The sequence below is a fragment of the Peromyscus californicus genome, unplaced genomic scaffold, assembly GCF_007827085.1.
Source record: "Peromyscus californicus insignis strain IS unplaced genomic scaffold, ASM782708v3 Scaffold_7__1_contigs__length_154581171, whole genome shotgun sequence".
In the NCBI taxonomy this organism is placed as follows: domain Eukaryota; kingdom Metazoa; phylum Chordata; class Mammalia; order Rodentia; family Cricetidae; genus Peromyscus; species Peromyscus californicus.
This window is the reverse complement of record NW_026294595.1, coordinates 76,920,749-76,934,558: the sequence shown is the minus strand read 5'-3', so window position 1 is coordinate 76,934,558 and position 13,810 is coordinate 76,920,749. Positions and strand designations below refer to the sequence as shown.

The window sequence follows — 13,810 nt, the reverse complement described above, 5'->3', positions numbered from 1 at the left end:
GATGTTTGTCTTTTTAGATCATTTGGATTTTTTTTCTTTCCCCAGCTCTGATCCCAGGGAAATTTGCAACTGAAATTTGTTTCATTAACAGTCAGAACAGTTTGTCCCTTTGAAGCTCAGACAGGGTGAGATTAATATGAACCCGATATTAAGCTATTAAGCATCAATTTGGCAAACCTATTTATAAAAGAGCTGGAGACAGAAAATAAAGAAAGCTGCATTAAGCGACTTGTCTGCCAAATCCACTCTCTATTCTGGAAGATGTGACTCAGTAACCAGTCTCTCTGAGAAAGAAATGTGTGGGGGTGTGGGGGGTTGGGGTGGGTGTGCATGCGTGTGTGGGTGTACAGGCTGAGCATAGTCGTTGATGACATGCACTTAATCTAACCCTGCCATTGCCCAAAAATGGTGTCCCAGGCAAAGCAGACTGACTGTATATTACAGCCTTGCTGTTAAACAACTATAAAGGAACTGGAATTTCCCTGCCACCCAGTGAAGATGCAGCCACCCCAGTGTCACAGCACAATGCATATGTGCTTGTGGGTTTGCCGACGGGAGCACACGTAGGGCACGGCCAGGTGTAGGAACCTGTGGCACCACACAATAGTGTGCGGTGGGTAATAGTCTATGACAGCAGTAAGCAGCTGCTCCTGGCTTCTGTGTTCACTGTACTTCTGTTTCAGGGTGTGTCCCTGCTACTTACAGAGTCTATGGTAAAGCAGTGTGCTGTTGGGCCAGCAGCAGCCTCGTACGGCCTGTGTATACCATGTCTCTGGAATACATCATTTTCTCCTGTGCTTGGTTTAATTTCTCAGTGTTGTGCTCAATTGTGGCTGTAGCTGTAAGAAAGAGACTGTGCTACATATAAATGGTATGCAGCCCAGATGCGAGAGGACTCCACCATCTGGGTTTGTGGAAAAGCACAGTATCATGTTCATATGTCAAAATGGCCTAACAATGCAGTTCTTGTAATGAACTGTCATTAAGCCGTGGAGTAGTAAAATAATTAACTATTCATTATGGTTCATCTGTTACACAGTGTCATGTGCCCGAAGTCTGTCCCAAGTACTCAACACTTTGTATTTAATCCACATAACAGTCCAAGAGGAGTGGGTGTTTTTATTCCCCAGATTATAGATGAGGGGACAGAGGCACAGAATGGTCAAGGATTTGACCACAGGTCACAAGCCCCCTGTTAATATTCTGTTCAGGTGATAGTGTTTGCTCCTGCTGTCCCTTGTCCCTTGGAGTTTCCTGCTGCAGCTGCAGACTTCTCACAGCCGTTCATCATGTCTAGCCCTCAGTACCCACAGCCCCAGGTACAGAGCTGTCACATGTGGAAAAGTGTAAGCTCTGTGGGCTGTTGGTGTCTCTGTTTTGAGCTCCTGGATCACAAGCTGTATGAAGGGAGGAAAGAAAGGCAGCTCAGAAATGACAGGTCTCCCAGTCCTCAGCTCTATGGCTCACCTGCCTTGTGACCTGGACAAATGACTTCCTCCCTGTAGCCTCAGAGCCATCCCCTTGAGGATAATAAGATGGCTTTGATAGCGTGCTCATTTTGTGTTCTTTGCTCTCTCTTGAGAGGTTGAACGCAAGGTAATGTTGAACTTCAACGTAAATTGAAGTCAGGGTAATGTCTACAGTAACACGGTTGGGGTCTGGTATATGGTATGTGCTTGTTAAGTTACCACTATTTACTTAGTAGCTGGAAAGTTAACTCTACCCTAGGTCACCATCTGAACTCTCAGGCACCTTGAGTTGTACCCGTATGTTTGCCCCATGGACTGAAAGGGCTTCAGCCCACGTTCTACTTTGGAAGGTAGGATGGTCCAGCAGGGGGTAGCCATGGTTGGTTCTGGTTGGTAAACCTGAGAGCTGGGAGTTTGGCTTTACTGACTCTTCCTTTTCAAATTCCCTTGTATATATGTAAAGTGTATGTGTATGCACACAACCATATACTTGCTGACCTGGATGGTTTATTTTGATTTTGTATGTTTGTGTGTACTTGTGTGTGCAAGTGCATAAGCATGTGTTTGTGTGTGCACATGGAAGCCGAGGACAGCCTTGGTGTGGTAATTTCTCAAGCACCCTCCACCTCCTTTTTCTTTTGTTGTTTTGTTTTTTGTTTTTGTTTTTTATCTGTTTGCTTTTTCAGACAGGGTCTCACTATGTAGCCTTGGCTAGCCTGAAGCTCTGTTTGTAGGCCAGGTTGGCCTCAAATGCCTCAGCCTCTGGAGTGCTGGGATTAAAGGCATGTGTGTCACCACACCCTACTCCACCTCATTTCCCAATGCAAGATGTCACTGGCACCTGGGGAGCAGCAATGGGGCTGGGCTGACTGGCCGGCCAGTCCTGGGGTCACCTCCCCCCCCACCCGCCCACTCCAGGATTATATACAGGTGCTGCTGCACCCAGCTGGTTACATGGGTGCTTGTAGGGGTGCTTGTCTGTGCTTCATTCACCCCTGAAGCACCGCCCCTAGAAGGCAGCAGGTAACTGCTAGGTACCTGCCCCTGCTCAACAGGGACCCATTTTAAGAGGGGAAATGTGGAAGTGATCTCTCCCTTGGCTAGCTCGTGATCCTGGATGCTGGATTGCAGACCAAGTCAGAGTTCTCCAGAGAACTTGCTTGGATTCTGTAACTGATCCATTTGCTGGTTGTAAGTCACACCAAAGTAAACCTCTTTTGACTATCAGATACAACTACGGGGAATTGCCTCGTTAATTGCCACTTCAGGTGCTTGGGATCCCACCCAATCTGTTGCACCTGTACAGCAAGCGCTTCGCCCTCCAAGTTCCCACCTGGATCGTTTTGAATCAAGAGCAGGAGGAATGGGCTGGAGAGACGGCTCAGCGGGTAAGAGCACTTGTTGCTCTTGCATAGGACCTAGGCTCAATTCCCATCACCCACATGGTGGCCCATAAACATCTGTAACTGCATTCCCAGGTGATCCAGTGCCTTCTTCTGACCTTTTCAGGCATGAGATAAACATGTGGTGCACATACATATACTTAACAGGCAAAACATCTGTACACATGAAGGTTTTTTTTTAATTCTAAAATAAAACTTTTTTTTAAGAACAAGAAGAATGGCAGTAACAGTGGGACATCAGACATTTGAATGGACACCCAGACATACAGAGAAACAAACAAGAGCTTAGGATACATATTATCTTTTACAAGGCAAAACGATGCAGCCTGGCATTCCATGGACACCATGAGGAGGGAGACCCTGAGAAGTTCCAGTGAGCAGGGGTAATGAATTGCAAGCATTACTTAGTCCCTGTTACTGCAATTTAAGATGTGAAAGGTGTCACTGGGTCCCCTTAACATGCAGCAGGTGTTGTTGCTAAGTGCACTAACCCTATTAACAGGCTGCTCATCAGTTCCTGTAAAGATGGAGTTCTCCAAATCACCTTTTTCTCTTCTGGCTCAATCATAGATTCTCACTCCAGGGGGTATTTGCATGACTGAGGGAAATGATTTCTTAATCCACAGGTATGATGCTCTGGAGGGAGTTTTGCATATTATCTCCCCCTGTGCAGTAGGAAATGAGTATTGGACTCTGCTCAGGGAGCTCTCCTGGGCCCCCTGGGCATATGATGAAGGAGGCAGCCAGACATGTTTGCAGGCAGGAGCCCAGCCTTTCTTTCAGCAGAAGGTAGAGGCATCTGCTAATGATCTCACTGAGTGATGGACTCATTTATTCCCTCTTGGGTTCATTCCATTATAGGAATGCTGAACCTTTCCCCAGGAACCTCCTATCTTGCTGAAAATCAGCCCTTTGATCTGGATCAAGACAAATAGCTCACACTTGGCAGGATGGTAGTGGGTAATGTGGACTCTCCAGGACTCCCACAGGCACCACCTGCCGGGCACCAAGCAGGTGTCAAAGATGAGAGAAGAACTGGTCACTTCCTCAGCTCTCCTTGCCTCTGGTCCCTTGTTGTCTTCTGGCCTGGTTAATCTCATGACACCAGCCCGCCACTTTCTGCCTCCTTTTTGTCTCAGATTGCCATCTTTATTTCCTCACACTCCCTGTCTCTGCCTTACCACTGTAAATGCAGAAAGATAATGAGATGGTGTTGGGTGGATCTGTGGGGCTACCTGAGTGAGCGTCCACCTTCTTGGACTCTTTGGCCCAGAGAGGCCGCTTTTCTTCTTCTATGTGTGAATTATTTAAACACGAGATTTAATTAAGAGTTCTGCTGTGGTTTATCCTTGACTTTGACCCTTTCAGGTCAAAGTCACGTTGGGAGAAATGGTGGGAAAAGTTGTACCTCTGCGATCCTACTCAGCGGCACCCGATTCCTGCAAGATTCATCACTGGCATGGCCCCTTTAGCTGTGGCAGTGTGTGGGAAAATTCTGGAGACTTGACTTTTCTGACCCACAGACCCTATGGGGAGGCAGCATGGCTAGCCTCATTCCTCTTCCTCCTGTCTGTTCCCGTCCTAAGCCTTTTCCTTTATTTGAACATTTAGAAGAGTAACCTTTGCATGCCCTCTCTCAGACTCCTCCCAAAACAGCTCTGAAGACTGTCTTAATTAGAGTTTCTATTGCTGTGAAGAGACACCATGAAGGCAAAACACTTACAAAGAAAAACATTTAATTGGGGTAGCTTGCTTACAGTTCAGAGTTTCAGTCCATTGTCATCATGGTGGGAAATGGCGGCATGCAGGCAGACATTTTGCTGGAGAAGTAACTGAGAGTCCTTCATCTTGCAGGTAACAGGAAGTGGTGTGAGGTGTGTGGCTTATGTATATATGAGACATCAAAGCCCACCCCCACAGTGACATTCTTCCTCCAATAAGATCATACCTACTCCAACAAAGCCTACTACTCCTAATAGTGCTACTCCCTATAAGCTTATGGGGGCCAATTACATTCAAACTACCACAGAGACATGGGCAAACTGCAAACCAATGTGAAATGTGTTTCTCTGCTGGAGCACTGTTGTGAGCCTTGGGTGCATTTGATATCCCCAGTGAGGACGGTAGTATGACTTTCCCAACAGTACTTGACCACAGAGGCCTTCCTTTGAGTTAATCCGATGGATTAGTGCTATCAGCAGTCTGGCTCCACGGAGTTGCTTGTATCATCTTTTCAGGATTGGATACTCTGCTGGATAACTCCCTTCTAGCCTCTAGGGCATCTCACACATCCTGTCCTACACTTTGCACTGCTTTACGCCTGCAGTGGTGTCTTATGGGGAGCAAGCCGATCTGTCTCTGAGGATGAAGAGGAAATTGAATCACAAAACTTTGAATGCCCACTATGCACCAAGTGTTTCACAAGTTCTATCTTTTGGAGACTTCCTGGCGATTTCTCTTTATGCTTCACAATTAGGCCCTTGGGGTAGAGGGGTGTAATGTTGACTACCCAAAGGCCTGCAATCAGCAAGCAACAGGAACAGAGCTTATCCTAAATCTTAAGAAGGGGCCATGGAGCAGAAGGCAGCCACTCAGCCTTATTTATCAATGGCCGTGACCTGTACCTGACTAGGTAGAGGAAACTATGAATGAGACCATCCTGTTGCTGTTGGTGAGTGTGAATAAGGGTCTTGACTTCCTGGTGCTTTAGCCAGGACTCCTTTGCCCTTTAGATCCTGGGTTGTTCCTAAAATTAAGGGCTTAATTCCCATCTCTCTAGTTCAGATTTTCTCCACTCAGCTGCTAACAACATAACCACAAGAGCTCATTTACCTCCAACTTTGCCGCCAGAACTAGCAGGTCTCAGCAATTTGGGGAAGACTCTGAGGACTCCACTGGACAGGTAACAGTAGCACACTCCTCCCTCTCGGTAGGCCTGCATCACTCAAGTGAGTTTCCAGGAGGGTTCATAAGAACAGTTGGGCAGAAGTAAGCTGGTATTAGTAAGAGCCTCGTGCTCATGGACAGCCCTGTAGATCAATAGAACACATGCTCTCAGTGCCATGATAAACGAGAACCATTATGACCTAATTAGCAAGCCTCATATTTTGAATGGATAAATAATAATTCCACCTTGTAATCCTAAACCGCTTCTTGAAAAATGCCCCTCATACCGCTCTGCCCTGCTGCAGAGCTGAAGGCCACGGGAGCCCAGGCAGAGATGGCCATTTGCATATTGATTAGCTTGGAAATGTTTGTCTGTGCTCATAGACTTCTCAAGCTCCTTTGTGCTCATTATTTTTTAAGGTTAGAAAACAAAGAAAAATTTTTTTCTGTTAGACTGCTGCTTGAATGTGAAATTCCGAGGGCTGTGCATAACTCAGGACTCTTACTCTTCGCTCTTTAAATCTGTTGCTTTTGCATAGTGTCAGCCTGAGGGTACTCTTGCAGATTGGGTATAGTGACTGCAGATGGCTACCCATTGCATTGGACCATCCATCCATCACCATGTGAAAAACATGGACCCTTAGAATCAGGGAGACCAGATTTCAAATCTTTTCTTTACTTTGTGATTCTGAATGTTGGGATGAGGATGGTTGGAGAGATTAAATGAGATGTACATGGAGTGCCTAGCACAGGTCTCGGTGGGGAATGCAGGAGCAGTACTAGACTCTATGTAGGAGCAATGATAGTCTCTAATCTTTTGTAAAATGATGTAATAGGAACAAATCAGTGATTCCACAAACCAGGGTCTTCAGCATCTCAGAGTTTCACAGACATGTGGGGTGGTCTGCAGGCTAGCTCAGTCTTAATTAGAAACTCCTGATAGCTTATCTTTGGCTTGGCCTCATTCCAGCTTCATAACAGTGCCCATTATCTCGTGCTGATCACAGGCTTGGCTCAGCAAATGACATTCGTTGGTGATTAATAAAAAATGGGAATCAGATTAATTAGGCTTCAATAATTGCATCTTGGTGGCAGATGTTGCAGACAGACTTCCCTGACACGGCTTCCTTGGAAAGTACTTCTAACTAGAAGATGCCGGTTGTCGGAGCATATGATCATTGGGGAGCTGGGGGATGGATGGACAAGACCGAGGGTTTGTAATGATAAGTGACAGAAGATTAGGCACCCTTGATCCATATATATTATATATATATTTTATATATATATATCCACCCTTGATATATATATATATATATACATCCATCCATCCTGTCTGGACAGCATAGCTTTGTGAGCAGTAGCTATTGCCCATCCACATACCTTTTATTTCTTGGGGATCAACAGTTTATTTGATATTATTGGCACACAGTTTGCTGCCCCCTTCCACCCATCAACCCTCATCTTTCACCCCTGACTAAAGCTAAATGTGGGAACAGAGCAGATCCTTCCAAGGATTCCCTGGCTTGCTGTTTCTTACTGCGTCAAGCAGCCAACACATTCCAGTCACTTCATGGACACTGTACTTTATCTCACAACAATCCACATCTCAACAGGAGTCTGTGGCTCCAAGATGTTGTTACTTACCCCTCAATCACACCGGTGATACATGCAAACAGTGCCCACTGAATCACATGACACCTCACCCCACCCCCAGTTCACAGAGAGCTTCAAGAAAGCAGCTGGTGTCTCTTGTCTGTCTGGCTCTTAGGAGATGCTTGTGGTCACTGTTTAAGTTGTCTCCGGGAGATGAGGATGAAGAGGAGCTGGGTGTGCCCTTTGAGAATGCACATTGAGAAGAGCTGATAAGGCAAAGCACAGGTGGAAATCTCTGTTGCCTCAGTGATCATCAAGGGCGGGAAGCCAGTGGAAGTGACTGCCCAGAATTGCAGATCCGTGCTGGTTAGTTACTGAGCTGTAGTTCTGAAGGCTGTGGTCCAGAGAGGCCACCTGACATCCTTGAGCATGCTCTGGAAAAATGACATTCCTTATTGGCTTATCACCATGCCCAAGGGAAAGAGGGTTCCCTCTGGTAGCTATGAAAAGGACAGTCAGTGAAGGTGAGCAGAAGGGTGGGTGTGTTGATGGTTGTACCTTGGAAAGCTGGACGGTCACTTCCAAGTGCAGCTTGGTTGTCCTTGACAAACGCTGACCTTGGTAGTTGACAGAAAAAGAGATACTGTTAGCCAGATGCCGACGAAGACATGGTCACCCTTCATCACAGACAGGGCAAAGAAGTGACAGTAGTTAGGACTCTGGTGACAGAGAAAACTGTGGCTTGTGTCTAGGACTGATGGAGGAAATTGCCATCCTCACTGTTGGTAGTGTTGGGTAAACACGTGACAATGCGGCCATCTGTCTGAGAGTTAGAGTCTCGTAAGGGTCCTACGGTTCACAAAGGAACAACACTGACACTTTGATAACAATGTGACCTGTGTGCACTTGAGAAGCACGTGCAAGCCAATATTAATATTAGTTAGGAAAATTTACTCTAACTAATTATACTTAAGAAAGTATAATTAGTAAAATATATTTTTTTTTGTTTTTTGGGTTTTGTTTTTGTTTTTTTAAACAAGCTTTCTCTGTGTAGTTTTGGAGCCTGTCCTGGATCTCGCTCTGTAGACCAGGATGGCCTCGAACTCACAGAGATCCACCTGGCTCTGCCTCCCGAGTGCTGGGATTAAAGGCGTGTAAAAATATTTTTAAATGGATTTAACGTTACAAAAAAAAAAAAAACTTCACAAAAAACAAAAGCTGGAGGCTGGAAAGATGGCTCAGGAGTTAAATGTCTATACTGCTATTACAGAAGGCCACCATCCACATCAGGCAGCTCACAACTACCTGTAGCTCTAGCTCCAGGGGATCCAACACCACCTTCTAGCCTCTGCAGGCACCGGGATACAGGTGTGCACACATGTACATGCACATGCACACACACACACACACACACACACACACACACACACACACACACATAAATAAATAAAAATAAAATAAAATTTAAAAAAAAAAACTGAGCTGAGCGGCAGCAAGAGACCTTGCTTACCTTACCTGAAAAATACTAGCATGAAGAAATGATCTGGGATTATATAAGCTCAGTAGCAGAATGCTGATCAATAATGACAAGCCCTAGGTTTAATGCTTGATGCTGCAGCGAGTCAGCAGGAAACAGTCAGACAAAACACCTTTAGCTGGGAATGATGGTCTGTAATTTCAGAAGATTCAGCAGCAGAGGCAGGAGGATCACTTCAAGTTCAGAGATGCCTGGCCTCCATCGTAAGGCTTGTCTCAAACAAACAAAAGTTAGTGGAGCTATATGGTAGAATCCTAGCTGGTTTTAATTCTGTGAACGATAAACATGTATATAATATATATGCACCATACACATGTCACTTGTTAGTTAGACATATTCTTTCTTAAGTATTTCCCCCCTAAAGCAAGACATGCGTGGTACTAGCCCAACCCTTCATGCAGCTGTAATATCTGTGAAAAGGCTCTGTCGACCAGGATGCGATCCAAAAACAGGATGGCATTTATTTAATAAGAATAATCACCTACCGGGCTTTTCTTTGGTCCTTGGCTAAGCAGTGTTTGTAGCATTTGGAGGCCTGGAGAGTTTGCAGTGATTTACACTCCTCATACCTTGAAGTTCATGTTCGTTTGTTTTGTAAAAACTCCCCAGAGCACACAGCAGAGATAAAAGTAAAGAGAAAGCAGGGATCGAATTTTTATGTGTGCCTTGGAAGTCTGGGGAGGATGTGGGAGCGGATGCTCCCTCCAGGAAAACGGAGACGGCTGTCAGAGCGGGAACCACAGCCCTGTTCCTGTCCTGAGGTCCGGGTTTGATCTTCCCGACAGTCTCGTTTGGTGCCACAGGTCTATAGCTTCAGTGCGTGCTTGCGAGGCCGTGGTGCAGAGTGTGCCTGGATGGGAGAAGTTAGGGAAAAGGAAGGAAGTCAGCCAATAAAGGGAGATGGGAAGATGTGATGTCTGTTAGCCTGGATGAAAGAAGGGCATGTTCAAAGAGTGCTCTCTGTGACAGCAGTGAGCCAGGTGTCCCCAGCGGGAGAAGGCAGACATGCTCTGCTCGCACAAGGTGCTACTCCTTCAGTTACCTGGGGTTACATTACCTGCTCTGCTGGCCAGGCTGGTGTGTCAGCACACAGGAACACTGTGTGGCCTCTGGGTGGAGAGCAGGATGAAACAGCACAGCTTCGTCTGCATTTCTGAAGGCAGTAAATTCTCATTTAAGCTGAAATATTGATCTACTCTGTGAAACTGCAGTATCAAGAGTTTGGGGTTGCTTTTTTGTTTTGTTTTGTCTTGTTTTTTTCTAAACCATACCCTAGGGGCTTTTCCCTGAATCTCACTCCAGACATGTAGAGGTGAAGTTGTTCCATTTTCTCAGAAAACTATAGCTCTGTCCTTTTCCCCAGCCCCCACATCTTCTTAATTTTGGCTAGAGGGAGAAACCATCTCTCTGGCAGTGGCTAGGGTTCCAGCATAGAAATGCCTGCATTTAGCATAAAACATCCTGGGAGTCACTCCCCCACTGTGGCTTTTCTCTGATGCTTTTACTCCTGAAAGGATGGATTGCCATCTAGACCTGCTTCAGGCTGGATCTATTCTGTGGGCTGCAAAAGAGGTAGTAGACCTGTTAATGGTGGTCAGAGTCTGGACCAGGTGTTTCCAGAGTCATAGTGTCCTATTCAAGGATGAAATAAAGGTGCACACAGATTACAAAGTATCAATGATACTTTATTCAAAGCAAAGATCAGAAAGGAATACACCACTAAGATTGACTGTGGACATGAGTGAAGGTACTCAGGGACCCAGACTGTGGTTTGGGGCCTCTTTTATGAGGTTCAAGAGGAGGAGGAGGAGTTTAGCTGCTAAGGAACATACTGTGGGTAGATCCTTATTTTGATTGGCAGATTAAGTTTATAACTTTTCTCTACTTCTCATATTCTTTCCCACAATGCAGCTGACTTAAACCATATGCATGCCCAATTATGCATAGTCATAAGGTGGTAAATAGGGAGTTTCTCTCAGAAGTTACTTAGCACATGTAGTTTGCCTCATTGAGCATGCACCTGAAGCCAGTTCAGCTGGATTGGCCTTCCCACTCTCATACCCAAGCTGTAAGAACAGTATAGAATGTAAGAACTGAGTAGAATCGAAGTTTGATGGTTTTTAAGGGGAGAGGAAACATATTCTATTGTTGTTAGTAGAGTGTGCACGCAGCTGTATGTAGGTGGGGGGGCCTAGGTTTCTAAGTGCCTTGTTGAGCTGCGGGGCGGTGCATGTGCTTAGTTAGTATATACAGGTAAGGGTTTGGGGCTGCAATAGGCATTATTCAAAGGGGGTTATGTGCTTAGCCTAAGCCAAGAGGAGTCCCAGGTTGCTAGGCTGTTCACTGGGCTTGCCTACCTCAGACTCAAGAAGATCCATGTCTGTGCCTGTTCTGTGATTCCATTCTGCTTTCTGTTGATGACTGAAATCACACCCATCTTCTTCGTTAGTGATGAGGTCTTGACTGGAATCCTTAACACAACTTCCTGCTCACCTGCCCACCTTCAGTGTGGCTCATTACTAACTCTGAATGTGTGTTAAGAATCTTTGAACCGTCTCAGGGCTTGTGAGTGCTGATGAGAAGTGGTTACTTGAGCATGCTAAATGCACCGTCTAGGCCCTATCATTCCTGCACTCCACGCTAGCAATGAGAATTGTCTAAAAGCCAGTGGGTGGGTCGAGGTGTCACTGCTGGTGGGTGAGACCATGTGCATTGCCACATATGGGGGAAGCCCTGATTGAGCTGCAGCTCATCTGTGGAGGAGGACACTTTCTATACTACCAAGTCTTCCTGTTTATCAAAAGGAATAGAGGTTGGGAGTGCTCTGTGCAAGCTCTTGACTTTTCAGTGTGGGGGCTAAATATTTGTTTTGTTTTGTTTTGATTTCTTTTTTGTTTGAGTGGGTACTGCTATGTAACCTAGGCTGTCCTTGCTATCCTCCTGCCTCAGCCTTCTAACATGCCGGGATTGCAGGCATGGGCCATCACTCTCAACTTTAAAAGCTTAAACTATTATTATGCATCTACAGAAAATTCTATTTCTGGACTCATATGCTGAGAAAAGGACCAAAGTACTGCAGTGGGATTTATGCAAAGAACTGATCCTGCCTTTCCTTATACACACAGGAAACCTTTTCTAAATGCCTGCTGAGCATGGGCACTGTCCAGGGGTTTGGCATGGCAAATGCTTCCCGAAGTGCAGTAGATGGCATCGGCTTCCTGTACAGGTACAGGGACCAAGAGTCGGTGTGGAGAAGAAAGCGGTTGTTCCCGACTGATCAGACCCAGTCATCTCCCAGAGCCTGGGCCCCAGGCACACCTTACTCCCTCCAGCAACACCCATCCCTGTGCTGAAGTCCAGAGATGCCCCTGGTCCCTAAGGAAACCCAGCCCTGGTACTGCCTCTCTCTCCTGGTCCTGGCTGGCGCCATGGGTGGACAGATCTTCTCCAGAAGGTGGTGTTGCCATAACCGTCGCTGGTTGTAACCACAGTAGACCCACTGGGCAAGAAAGGCCTACAGCTGGGAATTGTACATTTTCTTGCTTCCTGTTTGAACTACAGAAGGTGCCGTGGGGAAAGGAGGAGCATGTACAAACACTTAAGACATTACTCAGCCCAGGCTGCTGTAGCAAAACCCTACAGGCAGCAACAGCTTAAACGACAGAAAATTATCTTCTCACAGTCCTCAGGGTAAGTGTCCAAGATGCAAGTGTCACTGGGACTGGTTTCTCCTTCAGCCGCCTTCTGCCCAGGTCCTCACACAGAACGGCTCTTCTGCCCTCTTCTAACAAGGATACCTTGCAAGGGCAATGTGTGGATTAGGAGCCATCCTAAAAAACCCACTTGTTTTTAATATTCAGTCACTTATTTGAAGTCCTTTCCTCCCGATATGGTTATCTCACGGCATGTTGGGATTAGGACTTCACCATATGACTTTGGAGACAGGCTCCACGCAGCCTGAGACACTAAGTCTACAGCCACGTGGAAGAGAACCGATGAGCCAATCCTAGAGAAGCAAATTCGTATTCAAACCCGCCACTAGCTTAGTCTCCTGATCACATTTCAGCTCAAGTTGCTCATCTGTAAAATCAGAATAATGTTCCCTATGCTCTCACCTCTCTAGATGATTTTCGGGAACTCAAATGTCTGGTGAATGTGAGAAGAGCAGCGTGGCAGCTGCTCCTGGCTAATCCACCCACAGTAACGTGCAGGTGGGGTGTGGGTTTCTAATGCCTTTCTGTCTTTAGAGGTGACACCTACTGCATTCATCCTTACGGTGTGCTTGAACATGTTCCATAAATGGTCACATCACTGCTGCTTCTTGCAGTGACTGGTTTCCCATGGCTGTGGCCACAAACTGGTTTAATACAACAGAAATATACTGTGTTACCACTCTGGAGGACAGGAGTCCACGATGAGTCACTGAAGTGCTCGGTCCAGAACTTGTGGGACAGGATACCTCCTCTTCCTCACCCAGCCTCCTGTGCTTCCAGCAGCCCTTTCACTCCTTGGCTTATTGATGTGTCCCTCCATGTCACTCCAGGTGCCTCTCTGTGGCCTTTTCCCTACATGTCTGTGTGTCCCACATCTCTGTCTCCTTGCCTTGGGAAAACACCAGTCCGTGGGTATCGGGCTCACCCCAGATCAAAGATAACCGCCTCTAAAACTCCGTAACTCAATTCCATCTACAAAGACTCCGTTCCCAACCAAGGTTATATTCGCAGGTCCCAGGAGCCAGGACTTGAGACATAACCAGGAGGTCACAATTCAGCCCACTGTGCACAGTGTCGTGCAGTTTCTCAAGCCATTAAAAATGCCTAAAACAGTAAATGTTTCAAATTAGCACATCAGGAGGCCATGGAGCCACTGAATAATCACTGCCCTCCACTCGCTGCCTGGGATTCTGACCTCTGCTGACTCTG

The 13,810-nt window shown here is 46.3% G+C and overlaps 1 protein-coding gene and 1 long non-coding RNA gene across 4 annotated transcripts in view; one reads left to right on the top strand and one right to left on the bottom strand.

The window, feature by feature from the left end:
- The window catches only part of Ldlrad3 (low density lipoprotein receptor class A domain containing 3), a 243,748-nt gene that overhangs the window by 160,240 nt on the left and 69,698 nt on the right, over positions 1-13,810 (top strand). The gene's annotated exons all lie outside the window — the stretch shown is intronic.
- Positions 7,122-11,989, bottom strand: LOC128100652 (uncharacterized). The gene is made up of 3 exons (XR_008214861.1): positions 9,374-11,989; positions 8,867-9,158; positions 7,122-7,968 (listed from the first exon to the last, which is right to left on the bottom strand). It is a non-coding gene; the product is annotated as an uncharacterized LOC128100652 (long non-coding RNA).